General features: G+C 38.5%; 1 protein-coding gene across 12 annotated transcripts in view; it reads left to right on the top strand.

Annotated features, from left to right (window-relative positions):
- The window catches only part of map2 (microtubule-associated protein 2), a 142,758-nt gene that overhangs the window by 48,698 nt on the left and 74,331 nt on the right, over positions 1–19,729 (top strand). For 5 of the 12 annotated variants that reach the window (XM_046842143.1, XM_046842207.1, XM_046842240.1 and 2 more), the window contains exon 1: positions 6,381–6,641. The gene's annotated coding sequence lies outside the window, so the exon portion shown is untranslated. Of the gene's footprint in view, positions 1–6,378; positions 6,642–19,729 lie in introns of those variants that run through there. The other 7 variants (XM_046842215.1, XM_046842189.1, XM_046842168.1 and 4 more) reach the window with 5 other exon arrangements.

Below are 19,729 nucleotides of genomic sequence, written 5' to 3'. Positions count from 1 at the left end.
TTAGTCACATACACATTCATACAAGGTATGAGATGTAGTGAAATGCTTAAATTAGTTATAATGAAATGCGTATATTTATTGAAATGCGTATACTATATTTTATATACATAAGTGCGGCCAATTCATTAACTGCCAGGCATCTGACTGCCATTTTAGTTGAGCCTTTGTTGGGGACGAACCCACAAAAAGGATTCATGCCTCTTTTTGGGACTGAAACGAACCCGGTTTTATGGTCTGGCGTTAGGGTTGAGTCCAAGCAGATATAATCTGGCTAGTGCATTAATAGGTCCTAATTTGGTCTAATAGGGGTCTTTTGGATGGGCTTTCTGTCTGAGCTCTGCCTTTAGTTCATTATCAGCAACAGTGGTGCATAAAAACTGTGCATTTATTGGCAACTCACATAGAATCTTTTAAAGAGTTGGAAAGATGAACACCAGAAGGGTAAACTTAAAAAAATTGGTGGTAGCAAGAACAGTACAGGCATGGAGCAGACAAGATAGATTGATGATTCAGTAAATGGAGTGTGATGTATAGATGGAGGCTTGAATCGTGGATTAGATTTAGAATTACTTTATATGTGGGCAGATGATGATGGATACAGTAGGATTATGGGCTTGTCAGCTAGCCATGAGTTTTCTCTTTGAGTCTGTTCTTCCCCTTGTTATGCTAGGATATTACTTTGAATAATGAGGTCTGATGCTGTAATGTATTGCACTGATCAAATGCACAGTGGCCCATGTTAATGCCATGTTAAATTTTGAGCTATTTGAGTCCACAGTCTCTGCCCACAGGTTTAACAACACTGCAGATCTGACACCAACATAGCCATATTTTCCATCAATATTCTGTGTAGTTATCATTCATGAATAGATGAATTTTATGTACATGAGTCTATTAAAAAATGCAATTCAGTGTTTCAAACTGATACCTACCCATGACAGTTCTATAACTTAGACCACATCCTGTCTCGTTAACATTTACTCTCTAGTGCATTTATTGTCTTGTTTGAACTCATCTGACACTGTAAGGTAAAAGCACCTTATTTTGCCTCTGGGGAAAAATATATTTTAATCTACAGCATTTGGGAGACACCCTTATCCCTTAACATTCATTTATACGACTGAGCATTTGAAGGTTAAGGGCCTTGCTTAAGGATTTAGCATTGCTGGAGCTGGGATTTGAACTCACAATCTTATATGCCAAAATCCCAACATATTTACCATTGAGCCACCACTTTCTTTGAATGATTAATAAAAAAAAAAAAAAACCATAAACACCCAGAGTAGAGTTGCGATAGGGCGGAAATTTTGTGGTAAATTTCTAGAACCATTTCTTGGGAACGTCATCTGGGGAATTTTGGACATATTTCAAGTTGGATACTTACCAGGAATTTATAAGAATTTAGGGAAAGTTATGGGGATTCATTAGAAATTTGGGGAAATGTATATAAACTGTATCATATACAAACATTGTCTGGTCATAAGCTGACAAATCCTAACTATGACCTTAATCGCCCTGCAGTAAGTGTACTGTGTGCATGTGATTGATGAATGTGCTGTTTTAGATTATCCTGCAAGATTGTTGTTGTTTTTTTTTTTTACTTCATTCCAGTTCCCTGTTATAAGCTAAACTGCAATTTAGCAAATTCACAGATTATGCCCATATTTTCCTGTTAATTCCCATGGGAAGTTTCCAGATATGAAAAATTCCTGGAATTTTGCAATTCTAATCCAATTGACATTTAATCTCCATGTGCAGAGGAGGGACATGGGGTATATCAGTAGGAGAATGCTGAGGATGAAGCCACCAGGAAGAAGGAAAAGAGAAAGACCAAGGAGGAGGTTTATGGATGTGGTGAGGGAAGACATGAAGGTTGTTGTGTTGAAAGAGGCAGATGTAGAGGACGGGGGGGTATGGACGAATGGGAAAAATTTGAGATACTGATTTTAGACAATATTAGACCCCAAGTGCATTTCTAATTTCGGATTTGCATGGTATTCCATTATACTAATCTAATGCACGGTTCCACCTTGTTAAGTGATGTTAGTATTTTTTAAATGAACGATGATTAAGTTGTTTTTACGCTATTGAGTTTGTTTTCCATTGCCTTATGCTGCTCTAATAGGATTCTAACACGACTGTGAATTTAAAGATACAATAGTGTCTCTTTCGCTTGCGCTCCTAATAAGGCTCCTTTGGGATCAATTGATTGATTCTGGCTGTTTACTGCTGGAAGTTTTGCTCCCTAAACCCACTTAAATGACTTTGGTTTTAGATTGCTTCTATTAGCAAAGGAGTCCATGTGTGCATCAAGGCTTGGTCTTTAGGCAAGCCGAATCGACTGAAACGATTTCCCACCGTGTTAATACGACGTTGCCATCTTTTGTAGATTTTTTTTTAATGCTCTCCCTTCTTACTCTTATTTTCATGGTTTTAAGCTACAATGTTTTGTAACTAATGGCTCAGAAAGTTCTATTTCCATGCGTAGAGCTTTCTCATTACGCTCGCCTCAAGGCCAAGGCCTGATTGAGGCACTGAGTGGATTGTGCTCTCGCTCAGGGATCTGTTCTGTCACATTTCTGAAACATTGCTATAAATTATTTAAAAAAGTCTGCAAACATGCCACCAACCGTTCTATGCTAAGAGAAAAAAAAACATTCACTTGAATGAAAGGTTCAGGAAACGTATGCTTTTTTATGGCGAATAGAAAACAAGCAACATGGGTGATGGCATAACAGTCTGGATTCTTAATTATAAGAAGTTTCATGTTTTTTTTTTTTTTTTAATGGAAACACTTCTATTATTTTTCATTTACATTAATGGCTTTTGGCAGACACCCTTTTCCAGACCCACTTACATTTATGTTGTTCATAAGACTGAGCAACTGTGGGGTTAAGGGCCTTTCTCAGGGGCCCAGGAGTTTTATACTAGGAGACCCAAACTTGTTCCAGCATGACAATGCAAACCCTGTGCACAAAGCCAGCTCTATGAACATATGATTTACATGGGTTGGTGTGGAAGGTCTCCTGCTCAGGGGTTCATAAAAAGCATTTTTAAAAAGTCTAAAATTAAACAATTAAATTTTAGGCTTTAAAAAGGTTTTAAATTCGCTCTTCTGGGACTTAAATCATTTTAAGCAGGACTTTATGGTTGTTTGTTTCCGTATTGTTGTAGTTTTTTCTTTCTCTAGTCCAAATATACTTCACTTAATTACGAGTACAATTGAGACCAGCATGCAACAGCCAATCAGCTTTCTGTTATTGAGCGAATGTTTCTTAAATTTCATTCTTAATAGTCTTAATAAGGTCTTAAAAAGTCTTAAATTTGACCTTGTGAAACCTACAGAAACCCTGTTTAAGCCTAGATTTGAATGCTGCCCTGAACACTAATTGAAAGGTTGTTCCATAACTGTTGGTTCTTTGTAAGAGAAAGCTCTGCTTCCTGATGCACTTTCTAGTGTGTGTTAATGTCCTCTAAATGTTCCATGACTAAAAATGCCCATATTTAGTGGAGTTATAAATGCACACTGGCTGATGGAGAAGATTTGATCAACAAACACATCTAAACTTTTCTACATTTAATATCATAAAGAGTTTTTTTCTCCAGGAGATATTTACATTAGTCACACTTGATATACCCACACCAGTAATCCATGTCCGGATCTGTTCTTCTTCAGTCTGTGCAGTCGGGTGTGTGTGTGTGTGTGTGTGTGTGTGTGTGTGTGTGTGTTTTGTCTCGGAACCTTCCATCTATCTGTTTCTCCTCAGCCACACACAGCTAAAGGAATCAGACACGGTGTATAAGGAGGATCGACTCCCCGCTCACACTGAAAGTGCATTAGACAGGGCTGTGGTGTGACACACCAACAGGGCTGCAGCAGAGATTGTAGATAATACATGTGCTAGTGTTAGGGTACGTGTCGGGCCACGATGAGCCACGGGGAAGAAGTTTTATTGTCGAGTCTGAACGTCTCTGGATCTCGACTTGGAACAATCAACAACATTCCGTCGGTTGGATTGATTGACGGTGGTGTTAGAGACCAAAAGATTCCAATATGTCTTTTGGAATGTGGGGTTGAACTTGGGCATAGCCATTTCACAAGTAGTACTATCTCATTCTCCGTTCCTGTAGATCCATCCATTGAATTTTTAGGTCCCTACTGAGTACCGTTACGGTCTTCTAATAGTACAATATGTGTATTGTACCATCTCTCTTTTTTTCCCTTTCTCCCTTCTTTCCACCCTGAACCAATCTACTGAGTGCTGCATCACTGATTTATACAGCGGTGTGTGTGTGTGTGTGTGTGTGTGTGTGTGTGTGTGTGTGTGTGTGTGTGTGTGTGTGTGTGTGTGTGTGTTTGAGAGAGACTTCTCACTGTGTATTATATTAAGTCTAGAGAACTTGTATTATATTGAATAAAACTTAATATTGACAACCTCAAATAAAAAAGAGAGAGAGACAGAGAGAGAGAGAGAGAGAGAGAGAGAGAGAGATTGATTAATTGGTTGATTTATGAATTGGTTGGTTGGTTAATAGGATTACCTCCAAACAGTGAACTGGGCAGTTAATAATGATTCTGTGAGCAGCCATTTTGATAGAAGAATAAATGGATGGACAGACAGACAGACTGACTGACTGACTGACTGACTGATTGATTGATTGATTGATTGATTGATTGGTTGGTTGGATTACCTCCAACCAGTGAACTGGACAGTTACTGGTGATGCTGTGAGCAGCCATTTTGATAGAATGATAAACGGATGGACGGACGGACGGACGGACAGACAGACAGACAGACAGACAGACAGACAGACAGACAGACAGACAGACAGATAGATAGATAGATAGATAGATCGATGTCAAGGCATCCATGCTCTTGTGCAGTGTTTTCTTTAAGGGGATGTGAGTCTGAGTTCCAAATTTCTGGTTTACACATGAGTAAGAAAGCAGTAATGTACGAAAAGTGTGTTCTGAGTGCTTTAGTTCACCACAGCACACACAGATGGCAGCAGAGTCGTGCAACTACGCTGCGTTCGCCTTCTGGAAGCTTCTGCTGCAGTGACTCATTGATTGTTTAGTTGCCTAATAGTGTGGCATCCATTCACATAGGACATACACACACATACACCTACACTACACACTCACACACACTCATATCTATCAGATATACACATGATACTCACTATAATATACTCATCCTAAACACGTGCACACACACACACACACACACACACACACACACACACACACTACTCTGTTGAATTTCTTTTAATGTAGGCGTATTATTTATAGAGGCAAAATTTTGTAGACACCTGAATATAAGATTTGATGAACATCCCAGTCCACACTAAGTCCCCATTTACTACTATAATAACATCCACTCTTCTGGGAAGATGTTCCACTAGATTTTGGAGTGTAATTTTAACTTCACTACATTTTAAAGTCAAATATCGTACTATATACTCAGCAACATTTTGCGAAATCGTCGTTCCTTTTATTTGAGTGAATAAAAACTTAGTCAAACACGCAGCAATCCACCAGTCAGGGTAGAGCGCACTCTGTTTCTACTTAGCATCAACATACAGTTCAACAGCAAGCAGAACATTTTGAGAGGAACAAATGATGGAAGAAACTCCAGACTGGAACTCGCCACAACACTTCTTATGGTCTTATTTGTGTTTTTTTTTTTTAATAGTTGAAAAGAAGGTTTTGGGTTTGTGATAATTGTAATATAAATCAATCAGTGTTTGAGTCATAAATATCATTCTATTTATAGATCAGTATGCTGAGAGTCACATTCGAGTCTTTTTACATGAACTGAGTTGATTATACAAAGAGTTTTGTCACAAAAATGATTATAGGAACATTATAGTTATTATTATAGTTAGTACTTTGGATATTAAAGTACATTTGAAGTCAAATACTTTTGTACTTTTACTCAAGTGAAACTTTTACTTTTACTGAAGTCACATTTTACCTCGTGTATCTCTACTTTAACTCACTACATGGTTTGTGTACTTCCTCCACCACTCATATGTAGAGGGTTTAACCTTAGAGGCTTGTGGGAGAACGAATTCGAGGCAGGAGACAGCTTTTATCCAACACTTACAATTAACACTTATCTTTATTTACCATAGTCACCACCAGTTTCCCCAAATACCACCTTCCTTTTACAAATCAGACCTTAACCACACCTCTGATGCCACATATCCTTATATATATATATATACACACACACACACACACACACACACAAACACAAACACACATGTGTACCAAGTTCCTTCTCTGCTGTAGTGGCAGGCTGCTGTGTGTGTGTGTGTGTGTGTGTGTGTGTGTGTGTGTGTGTGTGTGTGTGTGTGTGTGTGTGTCTGTGTGTGTGAGAGAGATAGTGAGGAGGAGCTCAGGCAGTGTGTGAGTGGGAGTCTATGTGCTAAAGCTTTTTCAGGAGACTCCGTTGTTCTCTGTTTTGGACGACGCCTGCTGTAGCCACAGAGGTCACATGACTGCGAAAGGTGACATCTAGGGCACCTTGTATTCATCTGTCCTCTTTCTCTCTCTCTCTTTTTCTCGCAGGTCCACCTGGTCTGGTTCTGCCTCCGCTCACTGTGCAACACTGAAAACCAGCATCCTACTTAGAGGTAGGCATCTTTCTCTCTCTCTCTCTTCCTCTCTTGCTCTCTTTCTTCCCATCCTCTCTGTGTCCCTTAATCCAGAATCCATCACTCTCTCTCTCTCTCTCTCTCTCTCCCCTCGCCCTTTCTCTCTCTCTATCTCTCTCTCTCTTCCCTCTCCCTTTCTCTTTCTTTCTCTCGCTGTCTGTCCGTCTGTGTATGCGTCTGTCTGTCTTTCTGTCTATCGTTCTCTTTTTTCCTCCTTTCTCATTCTTATCCATCTCTATCTCTCTGTGTCTGCAGAGATGCTGCGTCATTGTGTTCAGGATTTTTACACTGTGAGTCTTCATCTCTCTCTTTCTCTCTCTTTCTTTTCCTTTCTCATCTTCTTTCCACTCTGAGCCAATCTAATGAGTGCTGCATCACTGATTTAAAAAGCGGTGTGTATGTTTTTGTGTGTGTGTGTGTGTGTGTGTGTGTGTGTGTTACTCCTGTTAGCAAACGTGTGAGCGATCACTGTTACTCTACAGAATGTGTGTGTGTGTGTGTGTGTGTGTGTGGGTGTGAATATATAGTGGGGTGGGGGAGGTGTAGACTCAGATTAAACGATCACACACACACACACACACACACACACACACACACACACACACACACACACACAGTGCCATGTGGAGTTGATGAATGAGTGCCGTCACCTAAACCAAGCTTTACATTTGTAGAGAAAGGAAGAGAGAGTGTGTGTAGAAAGTGATGGAGAGAATAAAACGAAAGTAAGAATAAAAAGGAGAAATAGTACAAATAAGAGAGAGAGAGAGAGAGAGAGGGGAGAAAAAAGACTAAAGGTAAGAATAAGGAAAGAAGGAAGCGAATAAGAAAGAAAGAATGAAGAAAAGGACTGTGGTTGGCCATCAGGGTCAGCAAGGTCTCTTTTTTTCCCTAAATGTCACTGGTTGCGCTGCTTCCTGTGGTGTATGTTTATGTTTAAATTGCTATCCAATCAGATTTCAGTCACGTGTTGCCAGGGTCAAAATCCTTCAAAATCAACAGTGCGTCGTCTGTAGTGTAAAATACATGCTGCTTGTAGCTGTTGCTTTAACCAATCAGATTACACGTTCGGCAACTTTGAGGCCATCTATCAGACAATCACTTCAGCATGTTCACGTCCTATGATTGGATAGTCAGAGAATCAGTGATTGATTGATTCAGGTAGAGCACCTCTGAAGGCTTAGGTGTGAATTGCACGATCCGTCTGTGAGAGCAGAAGAGAAAAAAAGACAAATAAATACGTGGAAAGCAAATGATAGACATGAGCTTTTCAAAACAAAGAAAAACTAATCAACAAGAAGAAGAAGAGAGAGAGAGAAAAAAGACTAAAGGTAAGAATAAGGAAAGAAGGAAGCGAATAAGAAAGAAAGAATGAAGAAAAGGACTGTGGTTGGCCATCAGGGTCAGCAAGGTCTCTTTTTTTCCCTAAATGTCACTGGTTGCGCTGCTTCCTGTGGTGTATGTTTATGTTTAAATTGCTATCCAATCAGATTTCAGTCACGTGTTGCCAGGGTCAAAATCCTTCAAAATCAACAGTGCGTCGTCTGTAGTGTAAAATACATGCTGCTTGTAGCTGTTGCTTTAACCAATCAGATTACACGTTCGGCAACTTTGAGGCCATCTATCAGACAATCACTTCAGCATGTTCACGTCCTATGATTGGATAGTCAGAGAATCAGTGATTGATTGATTCAGGTAGAGCACCTCTGAAGGCTTAGGTGTGAATTGCACGATCCGTCTGTGAGAGCAGAAGAGAAAATAAAGACAAATAAATACGTGGAAAGCAAATGATAGACATGAGCTTTTCAAAACAAAGAAAAAACTAATCAACAAGAAGAAGAAGAGAGAGAGAGAGAAAGAGAGAATCAAAGAAAGGACTGACTATTCAAACAAACAAACTAATAAATTAATAAGTTCATGAATTAAGACAGAAAGAAAACAAGCAAATAAACAAATAAACAAACAAACAAATAGACAGCAACTGATAGAAATAATAAAGAAAGAAAAAAGAAAGAAAAGTAGAAGTGAGAAGTGAGATCAATAAATAAATAAATAAATAAATAAATAAATAGAAAACAAATAATATACAACATCATCTGAAACTAAATAAATGACAAAGAGAGAGAGAGAGAGAGAGAGAGAGAGAGAAAGAGAGATGAAAGAAAACAAACAAGCCAATATATAAATAAACAGAAAAAGAAAGAAAGAAAGAAGAGGGAGAGAGAGAGAGAGAGAGAGAGAGAGAGAGAGAGAGAGAGATAATTATAGAAGAAAGAAAGAAGAGAGAGAGAGAGAGAAAGAGAGAAAGAGCGAGAGAGAATGATAGAAGAAAGAAAGAAAGAAAGAAAGAAAGAAAGAAAGAAAGAAAGAAAGAAAGAAAGAAAGAAAAATAGAGAAGATGATAGGCATAATCACCTGAAACTTAATAAATTACACAAAGAGGGAGCGAGAAAGAAAACGATAAAAGGATGAAATAAAACAAACATATAAACAATAAATAAATAAATAAATAAATAAAGAGAGTAAAGAAATCAAATGATAGACAGAAGCAGTTGATAGCAGTTGGAAAGCAATGAAATAGCTTAGCTTTTAGACCCTGAACCCCTCAGCAGTCCAAGCTTTACACACACACACACATACACACACACACACACACACACACACACACACACACACACACACACACACACACACACACACACACACACACAACACTTTTAGTTGCTAGGTAACTGGTTAGCATGGACGCCGAAGCCCCACTGTTATTGAAGCAGAGATCAGACTGAGGGTTTAGTCACAAGTGAGCACACGGCTGCTGTACTGCCCCCCACGGGTCACTCTCATCCTCATCCGGAAGTGAATCCTGCAGCTGATCCCCCGCTTCATCATGGTACAGGTTCCATAATCTTCTTCAGATTAATCTCTGAGTGTAGAGCAGAGACGTGCTGTTTACTCATCCCTCAGACCTGCTCACTCATCAAACACTCTGAAGAAGTGCTGGTGTGGAGAAATATATAGATATAAAATATATAGATATAAAATATATAGATATAATATTCTAAATAGAAAGCAAAATTGTCACAAAAAGAAAACTACAATGATGGAAGAAAAATATAAATAAATAAATAATACAGTGTGATAAAATTATACAAAAGATCAAAAGAAAAAAACCAAGATTGAACAAAAGTAAAAAAGAAAAACACATACAGATAGATAGAAGAAAAAAGACCAAAAGAAGGAAAAGTATAAAATTGAAAAAAAAAAAAAAAACCTCCAACAATATAAAGAATCAGCAAAAGAAAGATAAAAAGGGAAAAAATAAAATTAAATAATAAAAATAAAAAACTAAGAATGAGAAAAAAAAGAGTATAAGAAGTAGTAAAATACAAAGAAAGCAAGAATGTTGGGTGAAAAATAATAAACAAACAAACAAACAAGCAAATGGATGTAAAGCTTTTTTTTTTTATAATATAAGAATAAGCTTTCTCATGCAAGCTGTGCTGTCATGGCAACAGCTGACTGTAATGTTACTGTAAATAGATAAAAATCCAATGTATCTTTCAATAAAAAATAAAATAAATATAATAAAAATGTTTTCAATAGTTTTCAAATTTTTCATAGTTTATACGTTTGTGTGTGTGTGTGTGTGTGTGTGCGTGTGTGTGTGTGTGTGTGTGTGTGTGTGAGTGAGAGATGGAGGTTTGGGAGTCGATTAAGTTATCTGTTAATGCTGCTGCAACAGGAGCACAATGATGTAATGGGTATACACACACACACACACACACACACACACACACACACACACACACACACACACAGAGTACATTGTTGATGGTGTTGGCAGTTCTGAAACAGCACTGAGGGCTGAATCCACAGCCGTGTTGCTCAGTGTTCTGGTCTGATTGCTCTGACTGAAATCAGACTCTCCGCGTTAATGAGTTTGCGGCTTTGGATGAATCACGACATCAGACGTCGTTTTGGTCAAATAATGACAGACAGACACTAAACATACAGAGACAAAAAGAGGGATCAATATAGCAGGACTGACAGACTGACAAATAAAGGGATAATCATACACATTGGGGAAATAGAGAGAGAGAGAGAGAGAGAGAGAGAGAGAGAGAGAGGAGAAGATAAAGAAGGAGAAAGATAAGAGTCAGCATGCTGAGACTGAAACTGCCAGGATGTCAGGAGGCAGAGGAAATAAAATAGAAATAAGCATTGAAAGGAAAGCAAAGGAACAGAAAGTGACAAAAAGGTAAGAAGAATAAATAATTATTAAAAGGAAAGAAAAGGAAAGAAAAGAAAAGAAAAGGAAAGAAAATAAGAACAAAGGAATAGATTGTGCAGAAAATGAAATGGAAAGCAAATAGTATTGAGAACAAAAATGAAGAAAAATAATGTTTTGAAAGGAATGGAATGAAATGAAAATAAAGTGGAGCAAAGGAAAGGAAATAAAAGGAAAGGAACATAGAAGAAAGGAAAGGAAAGGAAAGGAACATAGAGGAAAGGAAAGGAATGGAATGGAAAGTAGAGGAAAGAAACGGAAAGTAATGGAAAGGGAAGGAAAGGAATGGAAAGTAGAGGAAAGGAAAAAAGTAGAGGAGATGAAAGGAAAGGAAAGGAAAGGAATGGAAAGTAGAGGAAAGGGAAGGAAAGAAATAGAAAGTAGAGGAAAGGAAAGGGAAGTAATGGAAAATAGAGGAGAGGAAAGGAAAGGAAAGGAAAGGAAAGGAAAGGAAAACAATAGAGCATGCTGGGACAGAAACTGCGAGGATTTTGATAGACGGGGAGAAACAGAATTAATTCAGCAGAGAGAGACAGATTGAAGCAAAGTCTGTAATGAAAGGAAAGGATGCAGGAGTAAATGAAAGGTAACGCAGAAGAATGGGAAGAGGGAAGTAAAAAAGCAATTAAACAAATTTAAAGAAGTAAAGGAAAGAAAAGGAATGGAAAGGAAATGGGAAATGGAAAAGCAAGTAATGTAACTGGGTAAAAGGAAGGAAACTAATACAAAGAAATGGGAAAAAATAAATTTAAAAGGAAACATAAAGAAATGACAAAGAAAGCAAGGAAACAGAAATGGATAAAACAGAAAAGGTATGAAAAATAAAATAAAGAATTAAAAGAAAGGAGAGGTCAGGAAATAGCCTAAAGAGAAGGAAAAATTAAAAGAAGAGATAAGAAATTAAATGAATAGAAATCAACTAATGATAGGAAAAATAAAATAATAAAAAAAAAAAGGAAATGAGAAAAGAAAGTGAAGGAATGAAAAGAAAAGAAAAGAAAAGAAAAGGAAAGAAAAGGAAAGAAAAGAAAAGAAAAGAAAAGGAAAGAAAAGGAAAGAAAAGAAAAGGAAAGAAAAGGAAAGTAGAGGAAAGGAATGGAATGGAATGGAATAGAATGGAATGGAAAGTAGAAGAAAGGAAAGGAATGGAAAGTAGAGGAAAGAAATGGAAAGTGGAGGAAAGGAAAGGAAAGGAAAGGAAAGGAAAACAATAGAGCATGCTGGGACAGAAACTGCGAGGATTTTGATAGACAGGGGAGAAACAGAATTAATTCAGCAGAGAGAGACAGATTGAAGCAAAAGTCTGTAATGAAAGGAAAGGATGCAGGAGTAAATGAAAGGTAACGCAGAAGAATGGGAAGAGGAAGTAAAAAAGCAATTAAACAAATTTAAAGAAGTAAAGGAAAGAAAGGAATGGAAAGGAAATGGGAAATGGAAAAGCAAGTAATGTAACTGGGTAAAAGGAAGGAAACTAATACAAAGAAATGGGAAAAAATAAATTTAAAAGGAAACATAAAGAAATGACAAAGAAAGCAAGGAAACAGAAATGGATAAAACAGAAAAGGTATGAAAAATAAATAAAGAATTAAAAGAAAGGAGAGGTCAGGAAATAGCCTAAAGAGAAGGAAAAATTAAAAGAAGAGATAAGAAATTAAATGAATAGAAATCAACTAATGATAGGAAAAATAAATAAATAAAAAAAAAAAGGAAATGAGAAAAGAAAGTGAAGGAATGAAAAGAAAAGAAATGAAAAGGAGAGAAAAGGAATGAAATGTGCAGAAATGTAAATGAAACAGAAAGAAATGAAAGGGAAAGAAGATTAGTTATTAGATCATAAACAATAAAAAAGGTGAAAGACGTAGACAGAACACCTATTGCACAGCTCTCGATGTAAACAGGATGACTGTGCGTGCCTCCTTGTGCTGCCATCTGTTGCCGTGTTACGAAACTACACTTGAAAATTCGTACCTTCCTTCTGGCCAATCAGAACCGAGTATTCATAAAGACTATGGTATCAGTTGTATAAAATAATGTATAAGTTTAGTGCCTATAAGTTTGTTCCTTATAATTTTTTTATCCCTAATGAGCGAGCCAGTGGTGACTGTAGTGAAGAAAAACTCCCTGAGCTGGTATGAGGAAGAAACCTTGAGAGGAAACAGACTCAAATCCATCCTCATCCCCATGGGTGGCACAGACTGTCCATTCATTGACGTGTACTGTTCAGTGATGGAGCTTAAATTCAGAACTGTTCATGCAACGTGTGGTCCTGAGCCACGGCAGCAGACTGTTGAAATCAGTCCAAATCCATTTGTCAAACTTGTTCTTTAGTTTTTAATATCTACAGGCTGGTGATGTGGAACCATCCAAAGCCAACTGAAGTGGAAAGTAAAGGAATGGAAAATATAGGAAAGGAAAGGAAAGGAAAGGAAAGGAAAGGAAAGGAAAGGAAAGGAATGGAATGGAATGGAAAGTAGAAGAAAGGAAAGGAAAGGAATGGAAAGTAGAGGAAAGGAAAGGAAAGAAATGAAAAGTAGAGAAAAGGAAAGTAGAGGAAAGGAATGGAATGGAATGGAATAGAATGGAATGGAAAGTAGAAGAAAGGAAAGGAATGGAAAGTAGAGGAAAGAAATGGAAAGTGGAGGAAAGGAAAGGAAAGAAAAGGAAAGAAATGAATAGAAAGTAGAGGAAAGGAAAGGAATGAAAATAAAGTGGAGCAAAGGAAAGGAAATGAAAGAAAAGGAACATAGAGGGTCAGGCTTTGGGTTGATTTGGACAGATTTGAGGAGAAGAAAGAGACAGGAACACTGGCCAGTGGTACCTCAAGAGCATGTTCAACTCAAGAGAGAGGGAGAGAAAGAAAGAAAGAAAGAAAGAAAGAAAGAGAGAGAGAGAGAGAGAGAGAGTGTCAGATCGTGGCCCAGCACATACTGTGATTTTGGTAGCAGTATGAGTGTTAGTCTATATTTTGGTTGCTCTCTTATCACTGTAGCATGATGGGCTCACAGTTCAGCACAAGCATACTTAACACCATCTGCTTACTCTCCCGCAAAACCAGATCAGATATGACGACTGTAATTCTCAGCAGCCCACTCTCTCTCTCTCTCTCTCTCTCTCTCTCTCTCTCTCTCTCTCTTCTCTCTCTGTCTGAGCTATTAAACCTAGCACTATACTCTATATGAAAAAAAAAGCTAAAGCTCTCCCTCAGCACTCCTGCTCTAAGCATGCTGTTACCGTTTAATCATGGAGGTCTCTCAGCTGTCTCTATGCTTTTTTCTGCGTGTGTGAGGAAGAGAAAGAGATCTGGACGTCTCAGGATCAAGGTTTACAGTCCGCTGTGTATAATTTAGTTGCAGCAGAGTTTTTTCAGAATCCCATAACGACATCCTGAAGAGACAGAACGGAGACCACAGGAGAGATTTGAGACCGTAGGTTTGAGAAGGACTCTAAGCTTTACCAGACCTTTCTGCAGCACATTTTAGCACTGTGTGTGTGTGTGTGTGTGTGTGTGTGTGTGTGTGTGTGTGTGTGTGTGTGTGTGTGTGTGTGTTGGCAATATAATTAGGGACACCTGCTATATTGTTCCAAACGAACAGATGACATTTTAAATAGATGTGATTATGTGGTGCAATATTGGATATTTGTTTGTTTGTTTGTTTGTTTGTTGCAAATAAATGATTAATAATTTCTTTATTATATACATTAGTTTTTACTTTCAACAGGGTGAAAGACCCGGGAAGATGGTAGCTTAGTGGTTTAGGCATTGGACTTTGGATCCAAAGATTGTGAGTTTAAATCCAAGCCACACCAACATGCCACATCTGGGGGGGGGGCCCTGAGCACGGCCCTTAACCTCTTCGCTCCCCCGAATTTTTTTCTATAAGGGCATCTGCCAAACACCTTAAAAGTACATGAAAGACCAGGAATATGAACCTACTAAGTTCAGTTATTCATCCTTACTAACTGCCTGGTCAAGGTGGTAGATGAAAAGTCCAAATATATTTGTTCATTTGGTGTATCTTCAGGCTGATCGTGTGGAGCCAACTGGAGCAAATGGCTTCCAGTTGAACAGAATTTAATCCAGAAGTAGGGCATCAGGAAGGATTAAACAGGTCCGCAAAGAAGAAGAGCACCAGATAAGTGGTACCTCAGAAACATGTGTAGCTTGACTCAGAGTGAAGGGGAGTGTGGTGGTGGTGGTGGTGTTGTTTGGGGGGTGAGGGGGAGCAAAAGGCATGAGCATTGTATATCTATATATATTTTAGATGATGGTTATTAGTTTTAAAGGTGATATCAAAATCTTTCAAAACTGGCTCTGTTTACAATAAAGTACTTTATTTATCTACGTTTACACACTATCACCTTTAAAATAGACCCTTTCACAGCAATACAGAGCGTTTCTGCCACTTCTGGAATGTTTACTAGAAATCTTCATTTTCAAAGAGTCAAGCACCTTCTGTGATTCACGCCGGATATCCGCAACGGTGTCAAAACAGCCACCATTGAGCTGGATCTTTATCTTCAGGAAGAGGGCCAAGTCCGCAAGAGCCAAATCTGGCAAGTAATGAGGGTGCGAAAGTGAGATCACGTTGTTTCTGGTGAGAAACTCACGTGTGAGGAGAACTCAGAGTGTGCATATGGTCAGAACAGCACCAGTTGTGGAGCTCCCAATGTACACTGGTTGTCTGGTGCTCCGTGTGACTGTGCAAGCAGCCTTGTGCTGCCATCTGTTGGCGGGGTACAAAATTAGTCTCAAACTTTTTGATACCACCTTGTAACCTTCCGTTTCCTGAGTTCTGCGCAAACTGAAAGCAAGTTTAAGTCTGTGCTTCGATTCATTAAAAGAGTCATTTGTTTGTGATCAGGCTGGTTGCATTGAATGAGTTTGATTTACTAAAACAAATCAGTTCATAAGACTCGTTTGTTCGGACTACGCTTTAATAGAAAGACGAGATTTTTTGCCATTATTTACGGGTTTATGATTGTTTTTATGTCATCATGTCGAAGCATCACTGCTGTAAATCAGTCTAGGAAATACTGTAGATAACAGTTACATTTTACACATTGGGATACCAGTGCTTGGGTGGCAGATCATTTTTCTTCCACCCCATGCTACCCCAGTAGTTCTGCCCCGTCTATTAAACTGGTAGTGATAGGGGGTCTGGATTAAATTCGTGTTTTTTTTTTTCCGCAGGTTATATGTATTTGTATTTGTGTTTTCGTGTTAGCATTTTGAAGAGCGGATTGATTTTTGCGTGTGTGTGTGTTGAGAGTGAGGCGGTTATGTGTGGTCGATGAGTCACAGTGGAGAACTCGGTGTGTCTAAAGGCACTTGTTTTGAGTGGTGAGAAAACGCTGTGTTTTCCAGCTCATGTCTCCTGAGGCAGAGAGAGAGAGAGAGAGAGAGAGAGAGAGTGAGAGAGAATGAGACTATGAGAAGAAACCATTTTTTCACTGATCTCCTTTTAAGCAGGCGATCTCTCAGGCTAAACTAACTGCTCTTCTGACTCCTCGTAATTCACTTCACTTGTTGCTGGTGAAACCAGTGGCACCAGGACATCGCCGGTCTCGACCTGGACAGAGGGTAAATGTAGGAGGGAGGACAAGGGAGCTGAACTGGGCCATGGTACTGTAATTTCACAGAATTGCATAGAAAATAACAGTTTATAATGTATTCTACATTGCGGTTATAAGAATACTTATATAATACAGGTCCATGCATCAGAAATGAGTTTGCAGATAGGACATTTTGGAGAGGCGAGATTGAGATGGTTTGGACATGTACAGAGGAGGGACATGGGGTATATCAGTAGGAGAATGCTAAGGTTGTAGGTGCCAGGAAGTAGGAAAAAAAGAAGGCATCGGAGGAGGTTCATGGATGTGGTGAGGGAAAACATGCAGGTAGTTGGTGTGAAAGAGGCAGATGTAGAGGACAGGGTGGTATGGAGACCAATGAGCAGCCAAAAGAAGCAGAAAAAGACTACAGGTCCATGCAATTTCCTGCTTTAACTGTGCTTTTCTTTTCTTTATAGAAAATTCTTTAGATTAGAACAAATTGTGCCGAATTTGCACCTGTAGATTTACTGTATTATTAAAAATTTTTTACAGAAAAAATCCACTGAAAAATTATTTTCAATCACTAAACATTTGTTTTACTCATTCACCAAATCTCAAATAAGCACCAAAATCCACCATGATGCACACGTCCGACAATTAAATCTGTCCGTGTGGAAACGTGTGGAAAGCAAAAGTTCCTTTTAGTGACGTGATGATTTACGTCATTTAAAACACCATAGCATCAATATTTTCTTCTCACACAGTTATTACAAGTTGAGGCCCACAATTGTACAAGTTTTGTACAATTAAATAAACATACATATTTTTGGATGCTGTAGCATCAAATTGTCCCCAAACTGTTCCAGCATGACAATACCCATGTGCATAAAAAGAAGAGATCCATGAATGGAGTGGGTTGGAGTGGAAGACGTTGTATGGCTTGCTACAGAGCTCTGGCCTCATCCCTGTTGAACACCTCTGTTTGCATTGGCAGCTGACGTTATCGTACAATAATCTGAGCACTTTAAGGTTAGTGGCCATGCTGAAAGGCCTAGAAAAGGCAGCTTTGGTGGTGCTGGGATTTAAACTTGCAACCTTCTGGTCCAAAGGCCAACATCTTAACCTTAATATGATAATAATAATAATAATAATAAGTTTAATTTATATAGCGCCTTTCCCAAGCTCAAGGACGCTTTACAGAGTACAATATTTCAAGGCAGATGAAATATAATGAACATACATGAACATAAACATATTCGTCGGACATTTGCCCAGGACGAAGGATCACATGCAGCTCCATGAGTTAATAACAGAGACAACACAGACACAAAAACATACAGAACAAGAGAAAGAACACTACATAGTACATGAAACATACACCACATTTCAGGAAAATGAAGGACTCCTAACACATATGCATTGACTGATAGTGGAGGTTGAAAAGGTGGGTCTTAAGCCTTGATTTAAATTCAGTCAAAGTGGTGATGGTTCTGAGTGCAATTGGTAGGGAGTTCCATAGTATTGGAGCAATGACAGAAAAGGATCTGCCACCCGCAGAGGATAGACGGTATCTAGGAACCCATAGAAGTTCAGAATTTGAAGACCGGAGTAATCGTGAAGGAACATAGGATGAGAGAAGATCAGAAAGATAGGGGGGAGGAAGAGCATTTAGTGCCTTATAAGTGAGCAGTATGATTTTATATTTTATGCGAGATGAGACTGGAAGCCAGTGAAGATCAAATAATATAGGGGTAATGTGGGCAGATTTTTTATTGGAGGTTAACATTCTGACAGCCGAGTTTTGTATGTACTGTAAACGTGAGATTGAGTGAGCTGATAAACCAGAGAAGAGTGAATTGCTCAAACTCTTAATGTCACCCAAATGAGGATGGGTTCCCCTTTTGAGTCTGGTTCCTCTCAAGGTTTTTTCCTCATTACATCTAAGGGAGTTTTTCCTTGCCACAGTCGCCATGGCTTGCTCATCAGGGATAAATGCACACTATTCACCTTGACTGTTGATTTCTGTAAAGCTGCTTTGAGACAATGTCTGTTGTGAAAAGCGCTATACAAATAAACTTGACTTGACTTGACTTAACCGCTGAGATACGGTAAGCGAGTTTCAGGAAACAGGATGACACAGCTGATGATTCCTCATCTTGTTTGTTTCTGCAGATACATCTGGCATTAAGCCTTGATTGTTCCTTATCAAAAGAATGTTTCAAACCATACTTCTAAATAGCCCGTTTTTTTGTTTCTTGCATGTAAATATTAATAGTTTACAAATTCTTTGGAAATATACATAGATTTTGGAAAAAGTGAATATACTGTTAACTCTGTGTACTTTTTCAAAAGAAACTGTTCTTCAGAGGGGTCAAAGGAAATGTTGATGTTTAAGATGCTGCTGTAAATAAGTATCAGTACTACTGATGGGAACTTGTACGAAAAATTATCCTGGAGAAAGTGATGACTCTAGTTAAATGGTTTTAATCTCCACCTCACAGTGTACTTTTCAGATTATCCCTTTAGAAGGTTTCATGAAGAAACGCTATGATGAGTTCATCCCTATCATATTTTTAGACATTTACATTTGCGGCATTTGGCAGATGCCCTTATCCAGAGCGATTTACAACTGAGCAGGGGAGGGTTTTTTTTTTTAGGGCTTTTGCTCAAGGGCCCAGCAGTGGCAGCTTGGTGGTGGTGGGATTTGAACCTGTGATCTTCTGATACAAAGCCCAATGCCTTAACCACTGAGCTACCACCTTCCCTGACAGTTCTATATTAAACCGTTATTTTTGACGGTGTTTGAACTCAGTGAACTGAAGAAACCTTTTCAATTGTTTCAGTAGTTATGGTTTATATAGCAGCAGGCTAACGTGAATGGAGAAATTACAGCTGAGATTTACTTTGGCACTAGACGGTTCACGACTCTGTATTAATGTAGCCATCTATCCAGCCCAGCCCAGCATGTAGCCCTGTGATTTGTAGCTTGCACACCCTGAGGTCAGTCTTGGCTCATGACTTTGCTTCGACCTCCATTTGTCTTTACTTAAATTACCCTTATAATTTATATAGCTTACCATCTACATGGTACAAGCGCCCACAAAGATGTATAGCTTCATAATATATACGCTACATACACAAAGGCATCGGAACACCTGACATTTCCAGCCATACGTGGTTCTTCCACCGACCACAAAATTGGAGGCGTAATTGGATAAAAACAAAA

The sequence above is a fragment of the Silurus meridionalis genome, chromosome 3, assembly GCF_014805685.1.
Source record: "Silurus meridionalis isolate SWU-2019-XX chromosome 3, ASM1480568v1, whole genome shotgun sequence".
Taxonomy (NCBI): Eukaryota; Metazoa; Chordata; class Actinopteri; order Siluriformes; family Siluridae; genus Silurus; species Silurus meridionalis.
The sequence above is the reverse complement of the archived record's forward strand: the minus strand, read 5'-3'. Positions and strand labels throughout refer to the sequence as shown.